Source organism: Rhamphochromis longiceps, linkage group LG5, assembly GCF_057381845.1.
Source record: "Rhamphochromis longiceps isolate RC_006_pf linkage group LG5, R_longiceps_female_GT1.1, whole genome shotgun sequence".
Taxonomy (NCBI): domain Eukaryota; kingdom Metazoa; phylum Chordata; class Actinopteri; order Cichliformes; family Cichlidae; genus Rhamphochromis; species Rhamphochromis longiceps.
The window spans coordinates 3,770,627-3,784,136 of record NC_140561.1 but is presented as its reverse complement, the minus strand read 5'-3'; positions in this window follow the sequence as shown (position 1 = coordinate 3,784,136).

Sequence of the window (13,510 nt, the reverse complement as noted above, 5' to 3'; positions counted from 1 at the left end):
ATAAGTTTTCATTATGTGAATAACTTGGAAATCTTAGCTCAAACAGCTGCAAAACCTGTTTGCCCAGCACGGAGACCTTGAGTTCTATAATATAAGGCCATAAACATGTTTGTCTGAGTCTTCTATCAAAAGTTACAGCTATTTCTATGAAGTTGTACAAAAACGCTTTCTTTCGCCAAGACAGTGCGTTTCTCACTGTTACATGCATTTGAATGGGGAACTCGACCGAAACAAAGTATAGGTTTTCATTATGTGAATAACTTGGAAATCTTAGCTCAAACAGCTGCAAAACCTGTTTGCCCAGCACGGGAACCTTGAGTTCTATAAGATAAAGCCATAAACATGTGTATCCGAGTCTTCTATCAAAAGTTACAGCTATTCATATGAAGTTGTACAAAATAGCTTTCTTTCGCCAAGACAGTGTGTTTCTCACTGTTACATGCATTTGAATGGGGAACTCGACCGAAACAAAGTATAAGTTTTCATTATGTGAATAACTTGGAAATCTTAGCTCAAACAGCTGCAAAACCTGTTTGCCCAGCACGGGAACCTTGAGTTCTATAAGATAAAGCCATAAACATGTGTATCCGAGTCTTCTATCAAAAGTTACAGCTATTTATATGAAGTTGTACAAAAACGCTTTCTTTCGCCAAGACAGTGCGTTTCTCACTGTTACATGCATTTGAATGGGGAACTCGACCGAAACAAAGTATATGATTTCATTATGTGAATAACTTGGAAATCTTAGCTCAAACAGCTGCAAAACCTCTTTTCCCAGCACGGGAACCTTGAGTTCTATAAGATAAAGCCATAAACATGTGTATCCGAGTCTTCTATCAAAAGTTACAGCTATTCATATGAAGTTGTACAAAAACGCTTTCTTTCGCCAAGACACTGCGCTTCTCACTGTTACATGCATTTGAATGGGGAACTCGACCGAAACAAAGTATAAGTTTTCATTATGTGAATAACTTGGAAATCTTAGCTCAAACAGCTGCAAAACCTGTTTTCCCAACACGGAGACCTTGAGTTCTATAAGATAAAGCCATAAACATATTTGTCTGAGTCTTCTATCAAAAGTTACAGCTATTTATATGAAGTTGTACAAAAACGCTTTCTTTCGCCAAGACAGTGCGTTTCTCACTGTTACATGCATTTGAATGGGGAACTCGACCGAAACAAAGTATAAGTTTTCATTATGTGAATAACTTGGAAATCTTAGCTCAAACAGCTGCAAAACCTGTTTGCCCAGCACGGAGACCTTGAGTTCTATAAGATAAAGCCATAAACATGTTTGTCTGAGTCTTCTATCAAAAGTTACAGCTATTTCTATGAAGTTGTACAAAAACGCTTTCTTTCGCCAAGACAGTGCGTTTCTCACTGTTACATGCATTTGAATGGGAAACTCCACCGAAACAAAGTATAAGTTTTCATTATGTGAATAACTTGGAAATCTTAGCTCAAACAGCTGCAAAACCTGTTTGCCCAGCACGGAGACCTTGAGTTCTATAATATAAGGCCATAAACATGTTTGTCTGAGTCTTCTATCAAAAGTTACAGCTATTTCTATGAAGTTGTACAAAAACGCTTTCTTTCGCCAAGACAGTGCGTTTCTCACTGTTACATGCATTTGAATGGGGAACTCGACCGAAACAAAGTATAGGTTTTCATTATGTGAATAACTTGGAAATCTTAGCTCAAACAGCTGCAAAACCTGTTTGCCCAGCACGGGAACCTTGAGTTCTATAAGATAAAGCCATAAACATGTGTATCCGAGTCTTCTATCAAAAGTTACAGCTATTTATATGAAGTTGTACAAAAACGCTTTCTTTCGCCAAGACAGTGCGTTTCTCACTGTTACATGATTTTGAATGGGAAACTCCACCGAAACAAAGTATAAGTTTTCATTATGTGAATAACTTGGAAATCTTAGCTCAAACAGCTGCAAAACCTGTTTGCCCAGCACGGGAACCTTGAGTTCTATAAGATAAAGCCATAAACATGTGTATCCGAGTCTTCTATCAAAAGTTACAGCTATTCATATGAAGTTGTACAAAATAGCTTTCTTTCGCCAAGACAGTGTGTTTCTCACTGTTACATGCATTTGAATGGGGAACTCGACCGAAACAAAGTATAAGTTTTCATTATGTGAATAACTTGGAAATCTTAGCTCAAACAGCTGCAAAACCTGTTTTCCCAGCACGGGAACCTTGAGTTCTATAAGATAAAGCCATAAACATGTGTATCCGAGTCTTCTATCAAAAGTTACAGCTATTTATATGAAGTTGTACAAAAACGCTTTCTTTCGCCAAGACAGTGCGTTTCTCACTGTTACATGCATTTGAATGGGAAACTCCACCGAAACAAAGTATATGTTTTCATTATGTGAATAACTTGGAAATCTTAGCTCAAACAGCTGCAAAACCTGTTTGCCCAGCACGGAGACCTTGAGTTCTATAATATAAGGCCATAAACATGTTTGTCTGAGTCTTCTATCAAAAGTTACAGCTATTTCTATGAAGTTGTACAAAAACGCTTTCTTTCGCCAAGACAGTGCGTTTCTCACTGTTACATGCATTTGAATGGGGAACTCGACCGAAACAAAGTATAGGTTTTCATTATGTGAATAACTTGGAAATCTTAGCTCAAACAGCTGCAAAACCTGTTTGCCCAGCACGGGAACCTTGAGTTCTATAAGATAAAACCATAAACATGTGTATCCGAGTCTTCTATCAAAAGTTACAGCTATTTATATGAAGTTGTACAAAAACGCTTTCTTTCGCCAAGACAGTGCGTTTCTCACTGTTACATGCATTTGAATGGGGAACTCGACCGAAACAAAGTATATGTTTTCATTATGTGAATAACTTGGAAATCTTAGCTCAAACAGCTGCAAAACCTGTTTTCCCAGCACGGAGACCTTGAGTTCTATAATATAAGGCCATAAACATGTTTGTCTGAGTCTTCTATCAAAAGTTACAGCTATTTCTATGAAGTTGTACAAAAACGCTTTCTTTCGCCAAGACAGTGCGTTTCTCACTGTTACATGCATTTGAATGGGGAACTCGACCGAAACAAAGTATAGGTTTTCATTATGTGAATAACTTGGAAATCTTAGCTCAAACAGCTGCAAAACCTGTTTGCCCAGCACGGGAACCTTGAGTTCTATAAGATAAAGCCATAAACATGTGTATCCGAGTCTTCTATCAAAAGTTACAGCTATTCATATGAAGTTGTACAAAAACTCTTTCTTTCGCCAAGACAGTGCGTTTCTCACTGTTACATGCATTTGAATGGGGAACTCGACCGAAACAAAGTATATGATTTCATTATGTGAATAACTTGGAAATCTTAGCTCAAACAGCTGCAAAACCTCTTTTCCCAGCACGGGAACCTTGAGTTCTATAAGATAAAGCCATAAACATGTGTATCCGAGTCTTCTATCAAAAGTTACAGCTATTCATATGAAGTTGTACAAAATAGCTTTCTTTCGCCAAGACACTGCGCTTCTCACTGTTACATGCATTTGAATGGGGAACTCGACCGAAACAAAGTATAAGTTTTCATTATGTGAATAACTTGGAAATCTTAGCTCAAACAGCTGCAAAACCTGTTTTCCCAACACGGAGACCTTGAGTTCTATAAGATAAAGCCATAAACATATTTGTCTGAGTCTTCTATCAAAAGTTACAGCTATTTATATGAAGTTGTACAAAAACGCTTTCTTTCGCCAAGACAGTGCGTTTCTCACTGTTACATGCATTTGAATGGGGAACTCGACCGAAACAAAGTATAGGTTTTCATTATGTGAATAACTTGGAAATCTTAGCTCAAACAGCTGCAAAACCTGTTTGCCCAGCACGGGAACCTTGAGTTCTATAAGATAAAGCCATAAACATGTGTATCCGAGTCTTCTATCAAAAGTTACAGCTATTTATATGAAGTTGTACAAAAACGCTTTCTTTCGCCAAGACAGTGCGTTTCTCACTGTTACATGCATTTGAATGGGGAACTCCACCGAAACAAAGTATAGGTTTTCATTATGTGAATAACTTGGAAATCTTAGCTCAAACAGCTGCAAAACCTGTTTGCCCAGCACGGGAACCTTGAGTTCTATAAGATAAAGCCATAAACATGTGTATCCGAGTCTTCTATCAAAAGTTACAGCTATTTATATGAAGTTGTACAAAAACGCTTTCTTTCGCCAAGACAGTGCGTTTCTCACTGTTACATGCATTTGAATGGGAAACTCCACCGAAACAAAGTATATGTTTTCATTATGTGAATAACTTGGAAATCTTAGCTCAAACAGCTGCAAAACCTGTTTGCCCAGCACGGAGACCTTGAGTTCTATAATATAAGGCCATAAACATGTTTGTCTGAGTCTTCTATCAAAAGTTACAGCTATTTCTATGAAGTTGTACAAAAACGCTTTCTTTCGCCAAGACAGTGCGTTTCTCACTGTTACATGCATTTGAATGGGGAACTCGACCGAAACAAAGTATAGGTTTTCATTATGTGAATAACTTGGAAATCTTAGCTCAAACAGCTGCAAAACCTGTTTGCCCAGCACGGGAACCTTGAGTTCTATAAGATAAAGCCATAAACATGTGTATCCGAGTCTTCTATCAAAAGTTACAGCTATTCATATGAAGTTGTACAAAATAGCTTTCTTTCGCCAAGACACTGCGTTTCTCACTGTTACATGCATTTGAATGGGGAACTCGACCGAAACAAAGTATAAGTTTTCATTATGTGAATAACTTGGAAATCTTAGCTCAAACAGCTGCAAAACCTGTTTTCCCAGCACGGAGACCTTGAGTTCTATAAGATAAAGCCATAAACATATTTGTCTGAGTCTTCTATCAAAAGTTACAGCTATTTATATGAAGTTGTACAAAAACGCTTTCTTTCGCCAAGACAGTGCGTTTCTCACTGTTACATGCATTTGAATGGGGAACTCGACCGAAACAAAGTATAGGTTTTCATTATGTGAATAACTTGGAAATCTTAGCTCAAACAGCTGCAAAACCTGTTTGCCCAGCACGGGAACCTTGAGTTCTATAAGATAAAGCCATAAACATGTGTATCCGAGTCTTCTATCAAAAGTTACAGCTATTTATATGAAGTTGTACAAAAACGCTTTCTTTCGCCAAGACAGTGCGTTTCTCACTGTTACATGCATTTGAATGGGGAACTCGACCGAAACAAAGTATAGGTTTTCATTATGTGAATAACTTGGAAATCTTAGCTCAAACAGCTGCAAAACCTGTTTGCCCAGCACGGGAACCTTGAGTTCTATAAGATAAAGCCATAAACATGTTTGTCTGAGTCTTCTATCAAAAGTTACAGCTATTTCTATGAAGTTGTACAAAAACGCTTTCTTTCGCCAAGACAGTGCGTTTCTCACTGTTACATGCATTTGAATGGGGAACTCGACCGAAACAAAGTATAGGTTTTCATTATGTGAATAACTTGGAAATCTTAGCTCAAACAGCTGCAAAACCTGTTTGCCCAGCACGGGAACCTTGAGTTCTATAAGATAAAGCCATAAACATGTGTATCCGAGTCTTCTATCAAAAGTTACAGCTATTCATATGAAGTTGTACAAAAACTCTTTCTTTCGCCAAGACAGTGCGTTTCTCACTGTTACATGCATTTGAATGGGAAACTCCACCGAAACAAAGTATATATTTTCATTATGTGAATAACTTGGAAATCTTAGCTCAAACAGCTGCAAAACCTGTTTGCCCAGCACGGAGACCTTGAGTTCTATAATATAAGGCCATAAACATGTTTGTCTGAGTCTTCTATCAAAAGTTACAGCTATTTCTATGAAGTTGTACAAAAACGCTTTCTTTCGCCAAGACAGTGCGTTTCTCACTGTTACATGCATTTGAATGGGGAACTCGACCGAAACAAAGTATAGGTTTTCATTATGTGAATAACTTGGAAATCTTAGCTCAAACAGCTGCAAAACCTGTTTGCCCAGCACGGGAACCTTGAGTTCTATAAGATAAAACCATAAACATGTGTATCCGAGTCTTCTATCAAAAGTTACAGCTATTTATATGAAGTTGTACAAAAACGCTTTCTTTCGCCAAGACAGTGCGTTTCTCACTGTTACATGCATTTGAATGGGGAACTCGACCGAAACAAAGTATATGTTTTCATTATGTGAATAACTTGGAAATCTTAGCTCAAACAGCTGCAAAACCTGTTTTCCCAGCACGGAGACCTTGAGTTCTATAATATAAGGCCATAAACATGTTTGTCTGAGTCTTCTATCAAAAGTTACAGCTATTTCTATGAAGTTGTACAAAAACGCTTTCTTTCGCCAAGACAGTGCGTTTCTCACTGTTACATGCATTTGAATGGGGAACTCGACCGAAACAAAGTATAGGTTTTCATTATGTGAATAACTTGGAAATCTTAGCTCAAACAGCTGCAAAACCTGTTTGCCCAGCACGGGAACCTTGAGTTCTATAAGATAAAGCCATAAACATGTGTATCCGAGTCTTCTATCAAAAGTTACAGCTATTCATATGAAGTTGTACAAAATAGCTTTCTTTCGCCAAGACAGTGCGTTTCTCACTGTTACATGCATTTGAATGGGAAACTCCACCGAAACAAAGTATAGGTTTTCATTATGTGAATAACTTGGAAATCTTAGCTCAAACAGCTGCAAAACCTGTTTGCCCAGCACGGGAACCTTGAGTTCTATAAGATAAAGCCATAAACATGTGTATCCGAGTCTTCTATCAAAAGTTACAGCTATTTATATGAAGTTGTACAAAAACGCTTTCTTTCGCCAAGACAGTGCGTTTCTCACTGTTACATGCATTTGAATGGGAAACTCCACCGAAACAAAGTATATGTTTTCATTATGTGAATAACTTGGAAATCTTAGCTCAAACAGCTGCAAAACCTGTTTGCCCAGCACGGAGACCTTGAGTTCTATAATATAAGGCCATAAACATGTTTGTCTGAGTCTTCTATCAAAAGTTACAGCTATTTCTATGAAGTTGTACAAAAACGCTTTCTTTCGCCAAGACAGTGCGTTTCTCACTGTTACATGCATTTGAATGGGGAACTCGACCGAAACAAAGTATAGGTTTTCATTATGTGAATAACTTGGAAATCTTAGCTCAAACAGCTGCAAAACCTGTTTGCCCAGCACGGGAACCTTGAGTTCTATAAGATAAAGCCATAAACATGTGTATCCGAGTCTTCTATCAAAAGTTACAGCTATTCATATGAAGTTGTACAAAAACTCTTTCTTTCGCCAAGACAGTGCGTTTCTCACTGTTACATGCATTTGAATGGGGAACTCGACCGAAACAAAGTATATGATTTCATTATGTGAATAACTTGGAAATCTTAGCTCAAACAGCTGCAAAACCTCTTTTCCCAGCACGGGAACCTTGAGTTCTATAAGATAAAGCCATAAACATATTTGTCTGAGTCTTCTATCAAAAGTTACAGCTATTTATATGAAGTTGTACGAAAACGCTTTCTTTCGCCAAGACAGTGCGTTTCTCACTGTTACATGCATTTGAATGGGAAACTCCACCGAAACAAAGTATAAGTTTTCATTATGTGAATAACTTGGAAATCTTAGCTCAAACAGCTGCAAAACCTGTTTGCCCAGCACGGGAACCTTGAGTTCTATAAGATAAAGCCATAAACATGTGTATCCGAGTCTTCTATCAAAAGTTACAGCTATTTATATGAAGTTGTACAAAAACGCTTTCTTTCGCCAAGACAGTGCGTTTCTCACTGTTACATGCATTTGAATGGGGAACTCGACCGAAACAAAGTATAGGTTTTCATTATGTGAATAACTTGGAAATCTTAGCTCAAACAGCTGCAAAACCTGTTTGCCCAGCACGGGAACCTTGAGTTCTATAAGATAAAGCCATAAACATGTGTATCCGAGTCTTCTATCAAAAGTTACAGCTATTTATATGAAGTTGTACAAAAACGCTTTCTTTCGCCAAGACAGTGCGTTTCTCACTGTTACATGCATTTGAATGGGGAACTCGACCGAAACAAAGTATAGGTTTTCATTATGTGAATAACTTGGAAATCTTAGCTCAAACAGCTGCAAAACCTGTTTGCCCAGCACGGGAACCTTGAGTTCTATAAGATAAAGCCATAAACATGTGTATCCGAGTCTTCTATCAAAAGTTACAGCTATTTATATGAAGTTGTACAAAAACGCTTTCTTTCGCCAAGACAGTGCGTTTCTCACTGTTACATGATTTTGAATGGGAAACTCCACCGAAACAAAGTATAAGTTTTCATTATGTGAATAACTTGGAAATCTTAGCTCAAACAGCTGCAAAACCTGTTTGCCCAGCACGGAGACCTTGAGTTCTATAATATAAGGCCATAAACATGTTTGTCTGAGTCTTCTATCAAAAGTTACAGCTATTTCTATGAAGTTGTACAAAAACGCTTTCTTTCGCCAAGACACTGCGTTTCTCACTGTTACATGCATTTGAATGGGGAACTCGACCGAAACAAAGTATAGGTTTTCATTATGTGAATAACTTGGAAATCTTAGCTCAAACAGCTGCAAAACCTGTTTGCCCAGCACGGGAACCTTGAGTTCTATAAGATAAAGCCATAAACATGTGTATCCGAGTCTTCTATCAAAAGTTACAGCTATTTATATGAAGTTGTACAAAAACGCTTTCTTTCGCCAAGACAGTGCGTTTCTCACTGTTACATGCATTTGAATGGGAAACTCCACCGAAACAAAGTATAAGTTTTCATTATGTGAATAACTTGGAAATCTTAGCTCAAACAGCTGCAAAACCTGTTTGCCCAGCACGGAGACCTTGAGTTCTATAATATAAGGCCATAAACATGTTTGTCTGAGTCTTCTATCAAAAGTTACAGCTATTTCTATGAAGTTGTACAAAAACGCTTTCTTTCGCCAAGACAGTGCGTTTCTCACTGTTACATGCATTTGAATGGGGAACTCGACCGAAACAAAGTATAGGTTTTCATTATGTGAATAACTTGGAAATCTTAGCTCAAACAGCTGCAAAACCTGTTTGCCCAGCACGGGAACCTTGAGTTCTATAAGATAAAGCCATAAACATGTGTATCCGAGTCTTCTATCAAAAGTTACAGCTATTCATATGAAGTTGTACAAAAACTCTTTCTTTCGCCAAGACAGTGCGTTTCTCACTGTTACATGCATTTGAATGGGAAACTCCACCGAAACAAAGTATATGTTTTCATTATGTGAATAACTTGGAAATCTTAGCTCAAACAGCTGCAAAACCTGTTTGCCCAGCACGGAGACCTTGAGTTCTATAATATAAGGCCATAAACATGTTTGTCTGAGTCTTCTATCAAAAGTTACAGCTATTTCTATGAAGTTGTACAAAAACGCTTTCTTTCGCCAAGACAGTGCGTTTCTCACTGTTACATGCATTTGAATGGGGAACTCGACCGAAACAAAGTATAGGTTTTCATTATGTGAATAACTTGGAAATCTTAGCTCAAACAGCTGCAAAACCTGTTTGCCCAGCACGGGAACCTTGAGTTCTATAAGATAAAGCCATAAACATGTGTATCCGAGTCTTCTATCAAAAGTTACAGCTATTCATATGAAGTTGTACAAAATAGCTTTCTTTCGCCAAGACACTGCGTTTCTCACTGTTACATGCATTTGAATGGGGAACTCGACCGAAACAAAGTATAAGTTTTCATTATGTGAATAACTTGGAAATGTTAGCTCAAACAGCTGCAAAACCTGTTTTCCCAGCACGGAGACCTTGAGTTCTATAAGATAAAGCCATAAACATATTTGTCTGAGTCTTCTATCAAAAGTTACAGCTATTTATATGAAGTTGTACAAAAACGCTTTCTTTCGCCAAGACAGTGCGTTTCTCACTGTTACATGCATTTGAATGGGGAACTCGACCGAAACAAAGTATAGGTTTTCATTATGTGAATAACTTGGAAATCTTAGCTCAAACAGCTGCAAAACCTGTTTGCCCAGCACGGGAACCTTGAGTTCTATAAGATAAAGCCATAAACATGTGTATCCGAGTCTTCTATCAAAAGTTACAGCTATTTATATGAAGTTGTACAAAAACGCTTTCTTTCGCCAAGACAGTGCGTTTCTCACTGTTACATGCATTTGAATGGGGAACTCGACCGAAACAAAGTATAGGTTTTCATTATGTGAATAACTTGGAAATCTTAGCTCAAACAGCTGCAAAACCTGTTTGCCCAGCACGGGAACCTTGAGTTCTATAAGATAAAGCCATAAACATGTGTATCCGAGTCTTCTATCAAAAGTTACAGCTATTTATATGAAGTTGTACAAAAACGCTTTCTTTCGCCAAGACAGTGCGTTTCTCACTGTTACATGATTTTGAATGGGAAACTCCACCGAAACAAAGTATAAGTTTTCATTATGTGAATAACTTGGAAATCTTAGCTCAAACAGCTGCAAAACCTGTTTGCCCAGCACGGAGACCTTGAGTTCTATAATATAAGGCCATAAACATGTTTGTCTGAGTCTTCTATCAAAAGTTACAGCTATTTCTATGAAGTTGTACAAAAACGCTTTCTTTCGCCAAGACAGTGCGTTTCTCACTGTTACATGCATTTGAATGGGGAACTCGACCGAAACAAAGTATAGGTTTTCATTATGTGAATAACTTGGAAATCTTAGCTCAAACAGCTGCAAAACCTGTTTGCCCAGCACGGGAACCTTGAGTTCTATAAGATAAAGCCATAAACATGTGTATCCGAGTCTTCTATCAAAAGTTACAGCTATTCATATGAAGTTGTACAAAATAGCTTTCTTTCGCCAAGACAGTGTGTTTCTCACTGTTACATGCATTTGAATGGGGAACTCGACCGAAACAAAGTATAAGTTTTCATTATGTGAATAACTTGGAAATCTTAGCTCAAACAGCTGCAAAACCTGTTTGCCCAGCACGGAGACCTTGAGTTCTATAAGATAAAGCCATAAACATGTGTATCCGAGTCTTCTATCAAAAGTTACAGCTATTTATATGAAGTTGTACAAAAACGCTTTCTTTCGCCAAGACAGTGCGTTTCTCACTGTTACATGCATTTGAATGGGAAACTCCACCGAAACAAAGTATATGTTTTCATTATGTGAATAACTTGGAAATCTTAGCTCAAACAGCTGCAAAACCTGTTTGCCCAGCACGGAGACCTTGAGTTCTATAATATAAGGCCATAAACATGTTTGTCTGAGTCTTCTATCAAAAGTTACAGCTATTTCTATGAAGTTGTACAAAAACGCTTTCTTTCGCCAAGACAGTGCGTTTCTCACTGTTACATGCATTTGAATGGGGAACTCGACCGAAACAAAGTATAGGTTTTCATTATGTGAATAACTTGGAAATCTTAGCTCAAACAGCTGCAAAACCTGTTTGCCCAGCACGGGAACCTTGAGTTCTATAAGATAAAGCCATAAACATGTGTATCCGAGTCTTCTATCAAAAGTTACAGCTATTTATATGAAGTTGTACAAAAACGCTTTCTTTCGCCAAGACAGTGCGTTTCTCACTGTTACATGATTTTGAATGGGAAACTCCACCGAAACAAAGTATAAGTTTTCATTATGTGAATAACTTGGAAATCTTAGCTCAAACAGCTGCAAAACCTGTTTGCCCAGCACGGAGACCTTGAGTTCTATAATATAAGGCCATAAACATGTTTGTCTGAGTCTTCTATCAAAAGTTACAGCTATTTCTATGAAGTTGTACAAAAACGCTTTCTTTCGCCAAGACAGTGCGTTTCTCACTGTTACATGCATTTGAATGGGGAACTCGACCGAAACAAAGTATAGGTTTTCATTATGTGAATAACTTGGAAATCTTAGCTCAAACAGCTGCAAAACCTGTTTGCCCAGCACGGGAACCTTGAGTTCTATAAGATAAAGCCATAAACATGTGTATCCGAGTCTTCTATCAAAAGTTACAGCTATTCATATGAAGTTGTACAAAATAGCTTTCTTTCGCCAAGACAGTGTGTTTCTCACTGTTACATGCATTTGAATGGGGAACTCGACCGAAACAAAGTATAAGTTTTCATTATGTGAATAACTTGGAAATCTTAGCTCAAACAGCTGCAAAACCTGTTTGCCCAGCACGGGAACCTTGAGTTCTATAAGATAAAGCCATAAACATGTGTATCCGAGTCTTCTATCAAAAGTTACAGCTATTTATATGAAGTTGTACAAAAACGCTTTCTTTCGCCAAGACAGTGCGTTTCTCACTGTTACATGCATTTGAATGGGAAACTCCACCGAAACAAAGTATATGTTTTCATTATGTGAATAACTTGGAAATCTTAGCTCAAACAGCTGCAAAACCTGTTTGCCCAGCACGGAGACCTTGAGTTCTATAATATAAGGCCATAAACATGTTTGTCTGAGTCTTCTATCAAAAGTTACAGCTATTTCTATGAAGTTGTACAAAAACGCTTTCTTTCGCCAAGACAGTGCGTTTCTCACTGTTACATGCATTTGAATGGGGAACTCGACCGAAACAAAGTATAGGTTTTCATTATGTGAATAACTTGGAAATCTTAGCTCAAACAGCTGCAAAACCTGTTTGCCCAGCACGGGAACCTTGAGTTCTATAAGATAAAACCATAAACATGTGTATCCGAGTCTTCTATCAAAAGTTACAGCTATTTATATGAAGTTGTACAAAAACGCTTTCTTTCGCCAAGACAGTGCGTTTCTCACTGTTACATGCATTTGAATGGGGAACTCGACCGAAACAAAGTATATGTTTTCATTATGTGAATAACTTGGAAATCTTAGCTCAAACAGCTGCAAAACCTGTTTTCCCAGCACGGAGACCTTGAGTTCTATAATATAAGGCCATAAACATGTTTGTCTGAGTCTTCTATCAAAAGTTACAGCTATTTCTATGAAGTTGTACAAAAACGCTTTCTTTCGCCAAGACAGTGCGTTTCTCACTGTTACATGCATTTGAATGGGGAACTCGACCGAAACAAAGTATAGGTTTTCATTATGTGAATAACTTGGAAATCTTAGCTCAAACAGCTGCAAAACCTGTTTGCCCAGCACGGGAACCTTGAGTTCTATAAGATAAAGCCATAAACATGTGTATCCGAGTCTTCTATCAAAAGTTACAGCTATTCATATGAAGTTGTACAAAAACGCTTTCTTTCGCCAAGACAGTGCGTTTCTCACTGTTACATGCATTTGAATGGGGAACTCGACCGAAACAAAGTACAAGTTTTCATTATGTGAATAACTTGGAAATCTTAGCTCAAACAGCTGCAAAACCTGTTTTCCCAGCACGGAGACCTTGAGTTCTATAAGATAAAGCCATAAACATATTTGTCTGAGTCTTCTATCAAAAGTTACAGCTATTTATATGAAGTTGTACAAAAACGCTTTCTTTCGCCAAGACAGTGCGTTTCTCACTGTTACATGCATTTGAATGGGGAACTCGACCGAAACAAAGTA